This window comes from Empidonax traillii, unplaced genomic scaffold (genome assembly GCF_003031625.1).
Source record: "Empidonax traillii isolate 1590-97213 ecotype Southwest subspecies unplaced genomic scaffold, ASM303162v1 scaffold187:size1931383, whole genome shotgun sequence".
NCBI classification, from domain to species: domain Eukaryota; kingdom Metazoa; phylum Chordata; class Aves; order Passeriformes; family Tyrannidae; genus Empidonax; species Empidonax traillii.
This window is the reverse complement of record NW_020955380.1, coordinates 1532821-1547475: the sequence shown is the minus strand read 5'-3', so window position 1 is coordinate 1547475 and position 14655 is coordinate 1532821. Positions and strand designations below refer to the sequence as shown.

General features: G+C 51.4%; 1 protein-coding gene across 3 annotated transcripts in view; it reads right to left on the bottom strand.

Moving 5' to 3' along the window:
• The window catches only part of DAG1 (dystroglycan 1), a 48580-nt gene extending 34688 nt beyond the window's left edge, over window positions 1–13892 (bottom strand). The window contains exon 1 of one of the 3 annotated variants that reach the window (XM_027886438.1): window positions 13820–13892. The gene's annotated coding sequence lies outside the window, so the exon portion shown is untranslated. Of the gene's footprint in view, window positions 1–4537; window positions 4563–6928; window positions 7003–13819 lie in introns of those variants that run through there. The other 2 variants (XM_027886439.1, XM_027886440.1) reach the window with 2 other exon arrangements.
• Window positions 13893–14655: the final 763 nt, after the last annotated feature.

Sequence of the window (14655 nt, the reverse complement as noted above, 5' to 3'; positions counted from 1 at the left end):
GCTCAGGGCTGCCAGGACACAAGCACTGCACATAACAAGCCAACTACACTGCAGACATGCCAGAGCTCCCCAAAGGCCCTGCTCCTCTACAGACATGGCAAAGCAGCGTGCCCAGAGAAAATGGATCATCCTGTGTCCTGACCTGGGTTATCCTGCCTGCAAACAGGTGTTTACCCACACACTTCAACCCAAACATGCTGCATGCATGGGGATATCCAGCCCTCTTGCAAAAGGGAAAACCCAGACACAGCAGTCGTGCTTTTGGAAGGTCCAAAGCATTAGCAAAGGGCAGGGTATGGCTGATGAGGGCTGATCCTGCACCCCCAGCTTCCATCCCATCAGGGATACAGATCTTTGAGCACCAGATACCCACAGAACACAGCTTAACCTTCAGAGCACAGATTCCCACCGCTGCTTTACAGTACACAAATATTAATATTCACAAATAAATTCAGGCCTGCTTAAATCCAAAACACACACCACTGTGGCCAAGCCTGTGTTTTGTTTGGAGAACAGACCAGACACTCCGAGCCTGGCTGCCTTACTTATTTATGAAAGCCAGACTTAAGTCAACCGAACAGATAACAACCAAAGTCCTCACCACAAAACCCTCCTGCTCATCACCCTGAGGTACTGCAGTCATCCCCATCAGTGAAGACATGCCTGCAGGGTCGGGTACCTGGGGCAGGTACCTGCCTGCCAGCGTTCCTCACCCCTATCAGCTAAATCAGCTTAGAGGAGCTCCGTGACTGTTCAGCAGGAACGGGGCTACATGACCCCTCTATCTCCTCTCCCATCCTTTACAGCTTAGGCTATAAATTCTTCAGGGACAGCTGTGAGCAGCAGGTCCTGGTGGAGCTGGGACCTCCGCAGGGAGCCACGGCAGCAGTTCCAGCAGCTCCAGGGTAAGGATGCTGGGTAAACCTAAAAATTGTGAAAAATGTTAATTTCTTGCAGTGGTATGCAGACTGCACCCAAGAAACTGCTTAATTGGACACGGGCAGAGGAATCGAGGCTAAAGTAGAGTGATCTGTCTTAGGGATTTCTGTCTGGTCGTGTACCCAACACACATCATGCAATTGTAGGGGAGGGTTTGGGTGTGGGGACTTGTGAGGCCACCTGTACAGGAGTGACCATAGCAGTGGTACAGCCAGCTAAGGCTGAGACTGCCTGTGTACCAGGAATGCCAAATTTGGGTATGGATATAGTTGAAAGTGATGAGCACGAAGTAATAAGTGGCTGTTACCTGGGAGTCTGGGCAGAGAAAGGGAGGGACAGGAGCAAAGAAGAGATGGGTTTTGAAACTGAGAAAAAAAATAGAGAATAAGGTGCAATATAAAGAAAAAAGGAGAGTGAACCTTCTGGTAGCAGCAGGGGCAGTTAGGGACAGCCATGACCCCAACATACAGACTGAACTCCCCAGGACATCCCACTGGACTCTCCCCCTGATCTGTGTCCAAAAGACTTGCTGTGAGAGGGCAAACCAGGGCAGGCTCACACCCTACCATGAAGTGGCACAGGGGGAAGGGTGACAGATTTGCCATTCAGCAGTGGTGCCATTCGTCAGATTTAGCAGTAATAATTACAAGCTTTAGAATCCTAAGTGTGCAAAATGCTCTAACTGGAAATTAGTACCAGTGCTGTTTATTAGAGAATCAATTAAACAGTCAATAACTCGACGAGCTTCTCGGTAGTGTTGCTTCATAATCAGCTGTGGCTCCAGCCTGCACCCCAAGGGGGTTGGATCAGCCTGGGGCTCAGTAGGATCCCCTGGCCTGGGGGTTGGGGCTGGATGCAGACCAGGCTCCTTGGTGGAGAGGTTAAGCCTGCGTGGGCAGAGGCAATCTGGGCTTGTGTTACACGTCTGCACAACGCCGACCCACCACTGAAAACTGTGCATGCCACCACCACGGCGTGAACACACCACTGGCCACACTTTTAATAACTTCTAATAATAATCTGGGATAAAGAGCTTAGAAGTTGGAACTGCCTGTGTAAAGCACACCTGCAATTAAAGGGACACTCCTCAACCATACCACGTCAGCAAGAGCAGAGAGCTGGCCAGGAAGGATGGGGCCTTCCACGCATCCTCCCACTCTTTGAGCAGGACTGACCTAAATCCTTCCCCCTTCAGACTCCAGTGACAGGAGGAAAATGAGCTGGTCTCATTAATTTCCCCTCCTGCTGCCTGGTGAACTTGTCTGTAGCAAAAAAAAAAATTATTCAAAGCTATGCTGGCAACCTGGCAACTCAAACCTTCCGTGGAGCAGAAGGCACAAACGACCTGCTGCAGCATCGCTCGCCCCATGGCCAAGATCCGCCCTCGCCTCCCAGAGCTCCTCAAGTTATTCAGCTGTGGACTTTTTTAAGATCCATTCAGGACACCAGCAAGGAGAGCATTCCTCTCTAGGGCAGTTGATGCAACAGAAGGGCACGTAGTCCATGGACAGCTGGTGGCTCAGAAGAGACTTCTCTGACCTGCACGAGACCCCGAGACTGCCATTCTGCATGGCACAGGCAATGTCACCAACTCCTCCCTGCAGCTTCCTCGGAGCCTCACTGGAGCCAAGTACACCGGGACACCCTATTTTCCTGTGTTTTCCAGAGTTCAAGTTGATTTTTTAATCTGACAGTAACAGTAGACGCCTATAAAAAAACCCACACTGTCCTGAGCAGCTCCAGAGTCTAAAATAAACATGCCAAGCCCTGTTTGTGATGGAGTAAAAATAGCTTGTTTCTCATACCTTCCCAGGACCTCTGCTTCATACACAAATGCTTCACAGGTTAACTACAAAAATATTAGCTGTGCAAGGATTGTCTTGATTTGAGCTCTGCACTGTTTGAAGAGTTCAGAAAACCACCTTGGCCCAGCAGCAAGGGGCTGAACCCTCAAAGCTCATCTCCTGCCCAGGGCTAAAGGCCAGGCACTGCCAATTCCCTTTAATAGAAACTACTGTCCTTCTGGGGAAAAAAAAAAAAAAATCCACAAACGTCACTGGAATTACATCTTGTGCTCTTGGCTGGATACTTTTTAAATTACACTAACTGTAAAATCTAGTGCAAAGCTGTGCTGCAGCTGGGACGGGCTCCCCAGGAAGCGGAGCAAGCACAATCTGCATCAAAAGGAGCAGAGAGACCGCGGCTGGTCTGGCTCACCATAAGAAACATCACTTCATAGCAAGTTCTGCTAAATTAACTTTTTTCCAGGGCCTAAATGTATCTCACCTGGCACCTGTGATGCTCAGGCCTGAAAAGAACAGAAAAACAAGAGAGCAGCACAGCAGGAAAGCCATCACGACACTGAGTTTAATCATTACATCATTTCTAATGACAGCTCCTCTGGACCCACAAGCAAGCACCAACCTATTTACGACTTAGGCTTAAAAAGGGGCCAGAGGAGAATCTGCAATGCATCTGAAGCCTGCTGGTATTTATAAAGGCACTAAAAGGCACCCAGGGAAAAGGCCAGGCGTGCCTGTCCCCAGCCCCGCGGGCCAGGCTCGCAGGAGCCACCGGCCCCGGGAGCCTTCCCAGAAACAGCCGGCACATCTCCCTACAAGGCAGTGGTGCCAGGGGCACATGGAGACGTCCATCTGCTGCTGCCTGGGAGCACACACCAGGTCCAACCCGCTGCAGACAGCACAAGGTAAGGCACTGCTGCTGGGACCCCCAGAGACCACCTGCACCAGCCATACCCACCCTACAACCCTCCGGCACCAGCTCTGCCGTTGCCATTAGAATTCATCTCCATAAAGCTGGGCTCAAATTGAGGAGGCATAAATTAAGCAGCGATTTGGGGCTTCGGGTGAGACGCAGAGACATCTCAGAAGAGCTCTTAACACAGCCACACTCATTTTAAAAGTGACAGGGACAAGAAAAACTAATTTGCTTGCTAAATACTGGTTTAGCTGGTCACATCAAAAAGCTCTACATTTTTACTTCAGATTATGTCCTTTACCATGCCCACATCATTTTAAAGGCCAATGGGATCTGTTACACAGGTCCCTGAAGTTTCCACCGCTTCATTAAAGTCAATTTTGCACCTTGCCTCGAGTCAAAGACTTCAAGAGATGGGAAAGCCATCATCTTCCCTCCAGCTACTCCTTCCCATTATTAAGCAACCTACTAAACATATGAAGAAAAAACAATGCACCTTTCCCAGGTTTTACATTGTCTGGCTGCCTCCCCCTCTTGTTAGACTTCCATCATTTATGGTCAAAACCATTTCAGAAAACAAGGAGAGCGATCTGCAGCTTTCCAGCCCTCCTGTCCCACCTGCCTACACACTGCCACTGAAGGGTCACCTCACCAGCTTGTCTTATTTACATTAATATTTTGTGTTAGCTGGTACATAAGTGCTGCAGCTTTCAGAGGAGGCTTCTCTCAAGTCCCCTGCTCTCCTCACCTGCCATTGCTCCACATCCTTTCAGCTTATTCTGAAAGGGCAGGACTCCTGGAAAAAACCTTTCTTCTTCTTACCCAGTAGGCACCGATGTGGCAGCTCAGTCACCAAACAACTGACACACCACAGTGTCACCTGTGTGTGCAACCCAGGATGTTGGATCATACTTCCACCCTCTAACGCAGTGCATCATGCTTCCTTCCTACATGGAGGCACTTTTCCTCCTATTCAGTGGCCTACAAAGATCTCAAGGGATCACGCAACATGGAGCCCGTGAGCAGCACTCATTCCCCCATATTGGCAAAGACTTGGAAACTCAACATTCTGTAGAGAAAGGAATGGCTGAACCTTCTTCCTTGACTCTTCCTCGCTGGCCAGATGTTCCCTGTCCCGCTTGAAGATCCATAGCAGCATCACAGACAGCTTCACGATCATTTAAAGCTGGTGTTACTTCCCAAGGAAGCATTTCCACCTCTCCCATCCCACTCCTCTCTTCCCTTTGTGCTGGTACAGGTGTTACAGCTGCACAGAGAAGTGGATGTGTGAACTGACACACGTTAAAGGAACGCAGCAAGAGGAACGAGAGGCCAGTTTGCATCTGGCTCAGCTTCCTGGCTGGATGCAGGGTCTGCAGGACCACTTCTGTTTTCCCTTGCACCAGCACAAGGTAAAGGCAGGACCTCTTCTTCCCTTACAGCAGCACCAGCTCAAAACAACTGAGAAGCTGAGCACACCAAGCTTGGACCCTGCTGTCCTTGCAAGAGCACTGCACAAGGACACCAAGGAAAACCCAAACAATTCCAAAGATAGAGAGAAATAGAAATTAAACCGATTTTAGCTGGACTTCTCCCATTCATTTCCCACTATTGTCCTAACCAACAACCAAGCAGCACACACTGAGAGCGAGGGTCACCTCCCACAGCCAGCTGCATCCTGGTAGCAGGCAGCACAACTCCCTGACAGCAGAAGTCTCCCGACTGGATCTATTCCACATTAATAGTCTGCTCGAGCACTTCTGGGCAAACTGCAGCAAGCAGGCGAGTGACCTGACGCAGGTTGCTTTTCAGTCACTAAGCCACTTAAAAAGACATCTAAAAATACATGAAACGCTTCTCTCATGTGACTTTTCTAAGCGAGGGACTGCTCGAAACCCTGCCAACCACAAATGGAACGAGATGCCACGGCAAGACCTCTTTCCTGCACCAACAGCCTCCACATCAACAACTTGAGTCCAGGAGACCAGCCTAAGATAAAAACCTGCAGCATTATGCTTGGCAGCATCAGCTCCTGATGTACCACTGTTCTCCCCACAGGGCTGTGCTTCCATTCAGGATAACCACCCAGATGGGGAGCTGCAATGTTTTGCTGTGTTTCTGCTCCAGAAGGATCTTTAACTAGTCACACCCAGAAGAGTACAAATGTACACTCCTCCCCACCAAGCCTGAAGAAAAAAATAACTTCCCAGCTCTGCTGACACAGGTAATTCCTCTCCACTGAGGAGAGGAGGTAAATAGGACAACTGCTTGCCTTTGAAAGTGCTTTGCCAATCAGTTCAGCTGGCTGCTGCCATAAAGCCCAAGCAGGAAGACACTGGCCACTTCAGTTACTTCAGCTGATTCTCAAAAGCCCATGTCCTTACAGTAGATTTACATCACGTTTCCCATCAAGACTCTTCCTCCACTCCCAGAGGGGAGCAGAGAGCTTTACTACTCCTTTGAGATGGGGACCCATGTGCTTACAAGTTTCTGCACATGCCCGTGTCTGTCTTGAACCAGAGCAAAGAGTGACACTAGGAAATGAAACTGCTCCTGGATCAGTTCAGGCTGCAGAGCTGAGCCATGTGCTACTGGAGCTGAGAGTGGCTCTTCCTCGCTCCAAACCAGACACCTCGCTGTGTGCCCAGGCAGCTCCAAGCTCCAGCTGACCTTTTCCAGTTGGCACAGCCTATGACTGCTGGTCCCAAACAGGGCTTAGAGTCAGCTGCACAGAATTCACTGAGAATCATCTTAGTCACTGCTCAAAGAAGAATCTCACCCTGAACACTTGCCGAGGGAGTCAGCTTAGCCAGCCTCAATTCCCATATATGACCAGAAACGAGGACTTCAGCACGTGAAGCTTTTCGCTGGGCTCCCAGCTGGAGTGACCACGCCACACACTACACCAGTCCAAAAGACACTCACTGGGCAGAGCTCTGGACCCAGCCTTGCTCTCCACGTTCTCCCTCCCGCTGCTGGTGGACTGCTTTTCCAGCAGGATCTGACCTGACCAACTCATCATAAAAACACAGGTATGTGTGGCCAAGGTGTGCCTTCAGAACTGCCCCTATCTGCAGTACCTCGATTTCACCTTCGCTTCAGGAAAAATCAAACCCTAAATCTCACTGCCTCCTCTGTTCCCTGCCTTTCTTTGTGGCGCGGCGGAGAAGCTGCCTCAAACCATTTTCTGAAGCATCATATCAAGCCAAAGGGTTTGAACCAGCGTGTGAACAGACTGTAAGAAATCCATAAAAAGTGCAAAAAGGCTTACCTGGAGTCGGCAGGATTAAGTTCCCTATACAAAGTTAAGCACCTCCAGGGGAAGCTTTAGGAGCTCTCAGTTCAGGGAAGAGAAAAAGGCTGGAGGCTGCTGAGCTGGGTCATGCCGGAGCACAGCGCACAGCGCCAGGATGCAGCGCAGAGGTCTGCAGGAAACAGCTTCTTCCTGTGACGGCAGGACAGCACCACGACCCCCTTCCCTTGGGATACCTACGGGCCAGGCACAGCCGGCTGCCAGCCCAGGCTGAGCTCACACAGCCACGTCCAGTCACCACGGCGCCAGTAAGGGATGCACGGCCCTACCTGTCCCGGCAGGTCCCGGCTCCGACCGCCGCTGCTGGGGCAGGGGAAGCAGGAGGTGGAGGAGAGCAGCACTTGCACCATTCCCACTTGACCCAACGACCAGGACATTGAAGGAGTTTTGGTGGAGCAGCACAGAAGGCAGACAAGGGTCAGGATTCCAGTCTCCAGGAATAATGGGCGTGCAGTGCAGTGGTGCCAGTGCTGGGACAGTGGTTCGAGGGGAGGGTGGTGACTGAGCCACATCACAGGTTGTGCAGTGCTTCTAGACTGCAGGAGCTCATCCACGTCCGATCGAGGCTTTGAGCAAACCTTCTCACGCCCGAATTAGCCATGGTAATCACAGAGTGCTTCCTTGTGCCACGTTCAGCACACAGAACTGCACACAACTTTTATCCCGGCTTATCACCTTTACAGCACAGGGGAGCACCACTGCCTTCTCAAGGCTTTCGTTCCACAATATACAATTCTACAGCATTGCCAGTAGCAAGCGAAGCCTTTTTTCATGTTAGATTCCACTGCAAAGTTTTCATGAGGCTACAAAAGCCCCATTATACTTTTTTTACAGTTTAGCGCCAAGGGTTCATGATTTTTGCATGCAACATGTTGCTTTAGCTCTCTCTGGACATTTCTGAAGGAGATTTTTATTTATCCTTAACAATTCTTATTCTCAGAGGTTCAAGTTTCTTACCTCCCTAAAGGCTGACCCCTGATACACAAACCAAATTTTATTCCAAGATGTGATGAAGTCTTTCCTGAAAGAGCAACCAGCACAAGGCTGCTGGCATATGGATAAACATAAAGCACTGGCTTCACAAACACCACTGCAAACACAAAATTCCCTGTGCAGGGAAGGCAAAGTTTCACATTTTGGCCAAAGAGTTCACTCCAGATAACTGAACTGATACCATACAAACATGTAAGGTGCCATGGTACAGACCTCTGTGTTAGATTACATGACAAAGTTAGTCCAATCATTCTGTATTACTGCCACCAGCAAAAACATTAGTGCCCAGCCTGAAAAACACCTGATCTGACCTGGACATTCATTAAAATAAGGTTATTTATATAAGGCTATATATGACTGCCCTATTCCTGATGCTTTATTCCACACAGGATGGAAGGTATGTGTTGTGACTGCACTACAAAACTTGCAGGACCACTTACACCTCCCATGCTACAGCTATTCTGTGCACAAACACCACACAGCAGAAGCCTTCAATTAACTCAATGTGAGAATTAATGAAATAAATCAATAATACAAGCTGTTTGCACCCATTAAGTTCAGCTGATGCCAATACTACTGAAATGATACTTTCCAACATGTCTTAAAGCATGTGCTACTGTACAGCATGCAAGAGAAAAGAAAGATGCCAAGGAATTTTGGGAGAACATAGGCAAAGGGAGATTTGAATTTTAGGAAAAATACTAGAGGAAGATTCTTTGAACCAGCACAGTCCCACCCTCATCTCCAGGACAGTCTTTACCTGCATCTGTAGAAGCAGAAGTCTGATTTTTTAGAGAAAAAGAGACACAGCTACACTTATCCTGTGTAGCTTTCCAAGAGGATCCTGTGAAGTTGAACTCAGAGAAGGTTTTAGAATAACCACCTTTTATCCCCTAATTCAGGCCCCAGGCACTATCATAAAAATTCCACTAGAAATATTTCCTTTGGGGTGGGGAAACACCATGCATGGTCTGTCATGCAGGAATCAGCTCCCACAGCACAGAGGCCTCACAGAGGTCAAGACCTAACCAGAAAGCCTAAGGGACACGAACGGGGGAATCACTACAACCTCAAATATGTCTCTTACTACCCACCTGGATGCCCACACCTGGATAAGCCCTTCCTGTAGGAATCCCAGGAGCCACAAGACAAAGGTAACGGATCACACCTTAACACTTCTGCACATTATTTCAGCAACCTGATGAAACTTTTTCCTAGAAATTCCCAACTAGAGACCAGCACTGAAGAGCTGCTTCAGAAAAAAAGTTTATGGGAGAGGCACAGAAGGCCTATTGGAAAAACCCAGCAACTATTTCCATCCTGATTAAAGGAGAATCTGAACAGCATCCTGGACTGCTGAATAACCAATCACTAGAGACAGGAATCTCAGTTCCTTCTCCCCTGAAACTGAGAAGTATCCAAAAAAGCCACACATGCAAGGAAATCCTTTCAGGGACTCATGGAAGCTCTGGGAAGAGATGTGTTTCCCAATGAGTGTGAAAGAGTCCATTTGGGGGCCGAACTTGCACAGGAGGGAAGAATCAAGCTGTGCCACCCCAGCTCAGAGAGCCCCTACACCATGACCCGAAGTTGTGACAGTGGCACGAGACTTCCACATCACCTGTTGTAATTCAGCATTCCAGTGGAAAATTGATGGCTCAAACTATCACCTAGCCTCTTCTTACTCAAGTTCATCCAAAGATCAATCCCTAGCCCTTGGGACTGATATAAAATGATCAGTATCTCCTACTAGAAACCCTCATCAAAGTTACCAAATGCTAATCCCCACCCTTAAGGAACGCACTTCACTTTTCTGAAGTTGAAATACACAATCTAGTTAAAAAAAACAAACCAAAACAAAACCAAAAAAAACCAAAAAAAACATGAAGAGCCCAAGTGAATTCAGCACCGACACGTCCAGCACTTGTGTCACCTGTAACTGCACCAGAGTAAACTGAAACCTCTCCGTAAGCACTTTTTCACCCCCGAGGAGGGAGGGCAGGAATGAGGAGGGAAGGCAGGAATGCCGCTTGTCAGGTCCATAACAAGGAGCACCTGCACCTTCAAGTACTGCAGGAAGGGGCTTTTGAGCCAATTTGCTGGAAAGCTCCAGGGAGCCAGTATCCAAAAGATTTCAGAAGCTGCCCACGTAACCCTCAGTGAACTGAGCCCTTCTCAGAAAGTATGGCAGGAAAGACACACCATACCCTTACTTGGGGTTGCAGTGATGGCAAAAGCACTGTGGTGAGACCACAACACGAGAAAAGGGCAAGAGAGAACTCGTGAACTGAAACCTTCACTCAAATATGTCTTTACAGGTCAGATAAGGCTGGGAAACTGGATTTCTAAAGAAAACCCCAAAACAAAGCTCAACACTGTAGGGCTGGGACAAGTCTTAGTGCTATTTCCAAGCCTCACTCTGCGCATGTCAGGGTCTGACAGTACTTTGAATTCCACCCTCCAGGCCTAAAGGATACCTGCAGGACAATGAAACTCACGGGACAACTCAGCCCTGAAGAAGAAAATATCTGTTATGGCCAAGAGCACCATCCCAAGGGAGAGCTCTGCTGATCCAGTGGCTCCCTGACTTCAAGGATGGTCAAACTCCCCTTCTGATCACTTTTCTAAGCTCATGAAGGAAAGGTTGAGATGAAAGACCAACTTTCTGCCAAGTTAGCAGGATCAGTTGGTCAATCCATTGGCTCAGCACCACAGCTGGTGTGTGGGAGGAGGCAAGAGGGCACAGCTGAAAGCAGGGAAAGAGAAGGGCTCTGTTAAGAGCATCAAACCGTGAGAGTGGCTGAGGTAACCATTGCCCTGAGCTAAACCACCTCTTCCTCCTCCTCCAGGCTGGGCCTTGCTTCCTCTGCCACACAGCTGGGCCGCTGAAGCTCCTCCTGGCTGGGGTATTTACAAGCTCCTTCCATGAACAATCCAGGTTCCTAAAGCAACACTGCTGGGCTGAGGTGACCTTGAGCAGGAAATCGAATTTGGGAGAACAGGGTGCCCCCGCTGCCTCCCCACCCCCCAAACAAAGCCACGCCACTCACCTTGCCCTGTCTCCTCCTCAGTCACCCAGAACAGCTCCCAAACCAGGCACAGGAGCCAAGGAGCTCTGTGCTGGTCCCCAGGTCATCAGCTCAGGCTCTGGCCAGGGTTTTTAGATCCTCTCCTTCAGACACTGCTGCACCATATCAGCTCAGATGCTCATAAAAGATGCACTGACAAAAACAGTAGTAGCATCAAACAAACATTTCTCCCGCTGGCAAGCTAAAATTTTATCCTAGAAAAGCTGAACCAGACAGTTTAAGCCAACAGATAAGTGCAGGGAGACACACAGACAGAAAAAGGCACCAGACTAGGATGTGCACCTACCTAGAGTGTTCACATAGGTTAATATATTAACTTTCCATCCAGCAGCCTCTTAGTAGTTTGGTCAAACTTACTCAATCTCACAGAACAAGCCCTAAAAGCACAGGTTCCTCGGGTTGATATTTTATTTTTCACAGCTTAAACATGCTCCCAGCCCTCTGCGAATCGGGTTTAAGGTACAGAGCTCTCCAGACTGCACAAACATCCTAAGAACAAACATTTTCAGCATACCAAGAGCTCAGATACTCTAGGTCAATCCCACTGTGTTTATTTGTATTTCGCCCAAATCGCCACCGAAGTACTCGGAGCTCAAGGAGCAACAGCCTCCCACTGATTCAGCAAGAGACCAGAAGTAATTGGTAGACAGTGTGCAAGCACCACAAAGAATGCCAGAGGCATTTATTTGCATGACCCCTGTTTGCCCAAGAAGAATTCAGCGTTTGCATTTTCCTCACTCTGAATTAATCATCACTAGACTTCAATCCTCAGTACTATTCCCCAGTTAACAGGAGTAAAGGCACAAACCACCCAAAATCGTCCCAACAAAACTTCTCAGAGAGCTGGTACCGCCAGAACAAGACCTTCTTTTACTCCATTAGTTGGAGTTCCTCCTCAGGCTGGCACAGCACCCTGCCACCTCTCCAGGACAATTTCTCGCATTACCTCTTCAAGGGACATGGAAAAGGCAAAGAGACACCATTCCTACTGTTGAGCAACACCACCCCTGCCAGGGCAGAGCTGTGACACCTTCTCTGCCAGGCTGACAACACACTGCACCTCCCACCTGTGCTGCAGGCACTAAAGCATGAAAACTCCCCCAGGACCCAGCTGCTGCAACCACACGTTCCTCTTCTCCCACCCCAGTGGGACCGGTGGTCTTCAGTGCAAAGCCCCAAGTCACCTCTCAGGTTTGTCTGCTGTCACAGTCACACAAGCCAGGACCCAGCAGGGCTCCCTCTGATGTTACCCCCTCACTGCCAGAGAGACAGAGAGAATTCCTCCAGGGCAGCCGCCCGTGGAAGACAAGAGCGTTGGCCCAGCCCTGACCATGCGCTTCGTGGCTGAAGCTGCAAAAGGTCTCTCTACCTGTCACACGTCCTCCTTCACCTCCAACAGCAGCCAAGCCCAGCACATCAGGCAGTGAGAAACAAGGAAAACAGACTGGATAAGTTACCAATGAGCACCTGCATTTCTAAAAGCAGAAAAGTGCTTGGGGTTAAAAGAAATCCCATACAAAAGCTACTGGCACACAGCGAGAGCATAACACCTTTACTGCTAACAGCCACACAGCTCCTGCTGATTCTTCAGGCCTAACACCAACAATTAAGCACAACTTTGTGCTTAATATTTACATAATGCTTAAAGAAACGGGTATGTCTAAGCCAGTTTGTGCTGTCAGCAACATCTCTCCTAATTATTGGAGCGTTTGTGCCAGCTCCCCAAAGAAGTGAGAGCAAACTCCAGCAGCAAGGAGACGGTGCAACCTGGAATCAGCCAGGCTCTGCTGATTACTCCTCTGAGTAAACAGTGGTGTTCCCAGCACTTCAGCTTGCTCTCAAGCTCCTTCCGTTGGCATACTACCCTATATTTAGGATAGAAGAGCGCAATGACAAGCATCGGGAAGAATGAATAAGTGGTTTAGGATGCTCAGTATAGCAGTGTGAAGAAACCTAAGAATTAGAAACTCCTAAAGTGAGGAAAGGAATCTGCAAAGCTAAAAGTGGGAAGAGACAGCACTCCATATAGAAAGTTAAATAACAAGTTTAGTTAAGAACAGTATTCCCAAGGCAAGAGACGCTAGTGGTCCACCATGTAAACAGCAGGGGAAAGAACCCTGAGAGGACAGGCTGCGAGAAGATAGCCAAATTCTTGGATTTTTCACACAAAAAGAAGACTTTAATCTCACTTTGGACAGGTGAATGATGTCATTCCGTTTTCCCAAGTCTAGGAGCCCAAAGGCAGACACAGGACCTCAGTGAGAAACTGTGAATGCTGCTGCCAGGTCCCACGTCCCCCTGCCTGCACCTTCCCATTCCCCTGCCTGCACCTTCCAACCCCGAGCAGGAGGACCTGGTTACACTCCAAAAACACACACGGGAAGTTTCCAAACTTCAAACCAGTGGCAAAACCCAATAAACCCAGGCCTGCTGACTCGATGGGTGCTGAAGCCACTTGGCAGCCTGTTGCTTCCGAGGAGCCAGGGAGGCTACAAAGAATATTTAGCATTCACACCTTTTGGTACGGCACAACTATTAAGCGGCCTTTAGCCACCTGCCCCGCGGGCCGCAGATAAAGTTTGCGTGTCGGCGTGTCCCGCCCGGCACAGCCCCTGCTGCTGGTCACGCTCCCGGCTCCCCGAGCCAAGGTCAGCCCTGGGAAGCGGCGCGGCCCATGGAGCCCCACCGGGGCCGGGCCGAGGGGCTGCCTGGGACCGCCACCTGTCCCCAAGGGACCCCCAACTCCGCCGAGGCCCCGGACACCCACCTGCGCTCCCACGGTGCCGGTCCCGGTGAGCGGGGACAGCCCGAAACGCCCACACGGGGATTGTCACGCCCAAGGCGGGCGACCGCCGCCGCTAGCACCTGGGCCGCTCCCGGCGGATCCCGCGGCTTCCCGGCACAGCCCGGGCCGGCCACTCGGTGCCCGGGCCCGCCGCGCCTCCCGCCCCGGCCCGCCGGGCACCCCCGGGCGCGGCGCCCACCCCAGGCCGGGGGGCGGCGGCGGGAACGCGGCGCGAGGGGAGCGCGGCCCGGCGCGGGAGCGGCCCCGCAGGCCGCGGAGGGCGCGCCGGGGCTGAGGCGGCGCCGCGCCGGGAGAGCCGCCCCGCCGCCTGCGTTCCGCCAGGCCCGGGCCCGCCGCGCCTCTGCCCAGGCCGCGCCGCCGGCCCCCGCTCCCCGCCGCCAAGGGCAGGGCGGCCCGGCAGGTGCCGCCGCAGCCCCGCTCCGGCCGGCCGCGGTCCCGCCCGGCCCCCGCTCTCACCGTGCACGCCGGGCCCGGCCCCGCTCCCGGCCCCGCTCCCGCCGGCTCCGCGGCCCCGACGCACCGAGCGGGCGGCGCGGCGCGAGCGCGACCCCGCGCGGGCACGTACCCGAGGGGGCGGGGCCCGCACGCGCGCGCGCCCGTGCGGCGCCTTGGCAACCGGCGGCACGAGCGCGCCGCGGCCAATCGGCGCCCGGACACCGCCATCGCTCCGCCCACTCCTCGGCCCCGCCCCGCCAGCTCGGGCCGCGCAGCCCCGCCCCCTCACTCTATAGCCGCGCCCCTCGGCCCCGCCCGCTCTCGTTGGGACTCGCTCCAAGCCCCGCCCATGCCCGCCCCTC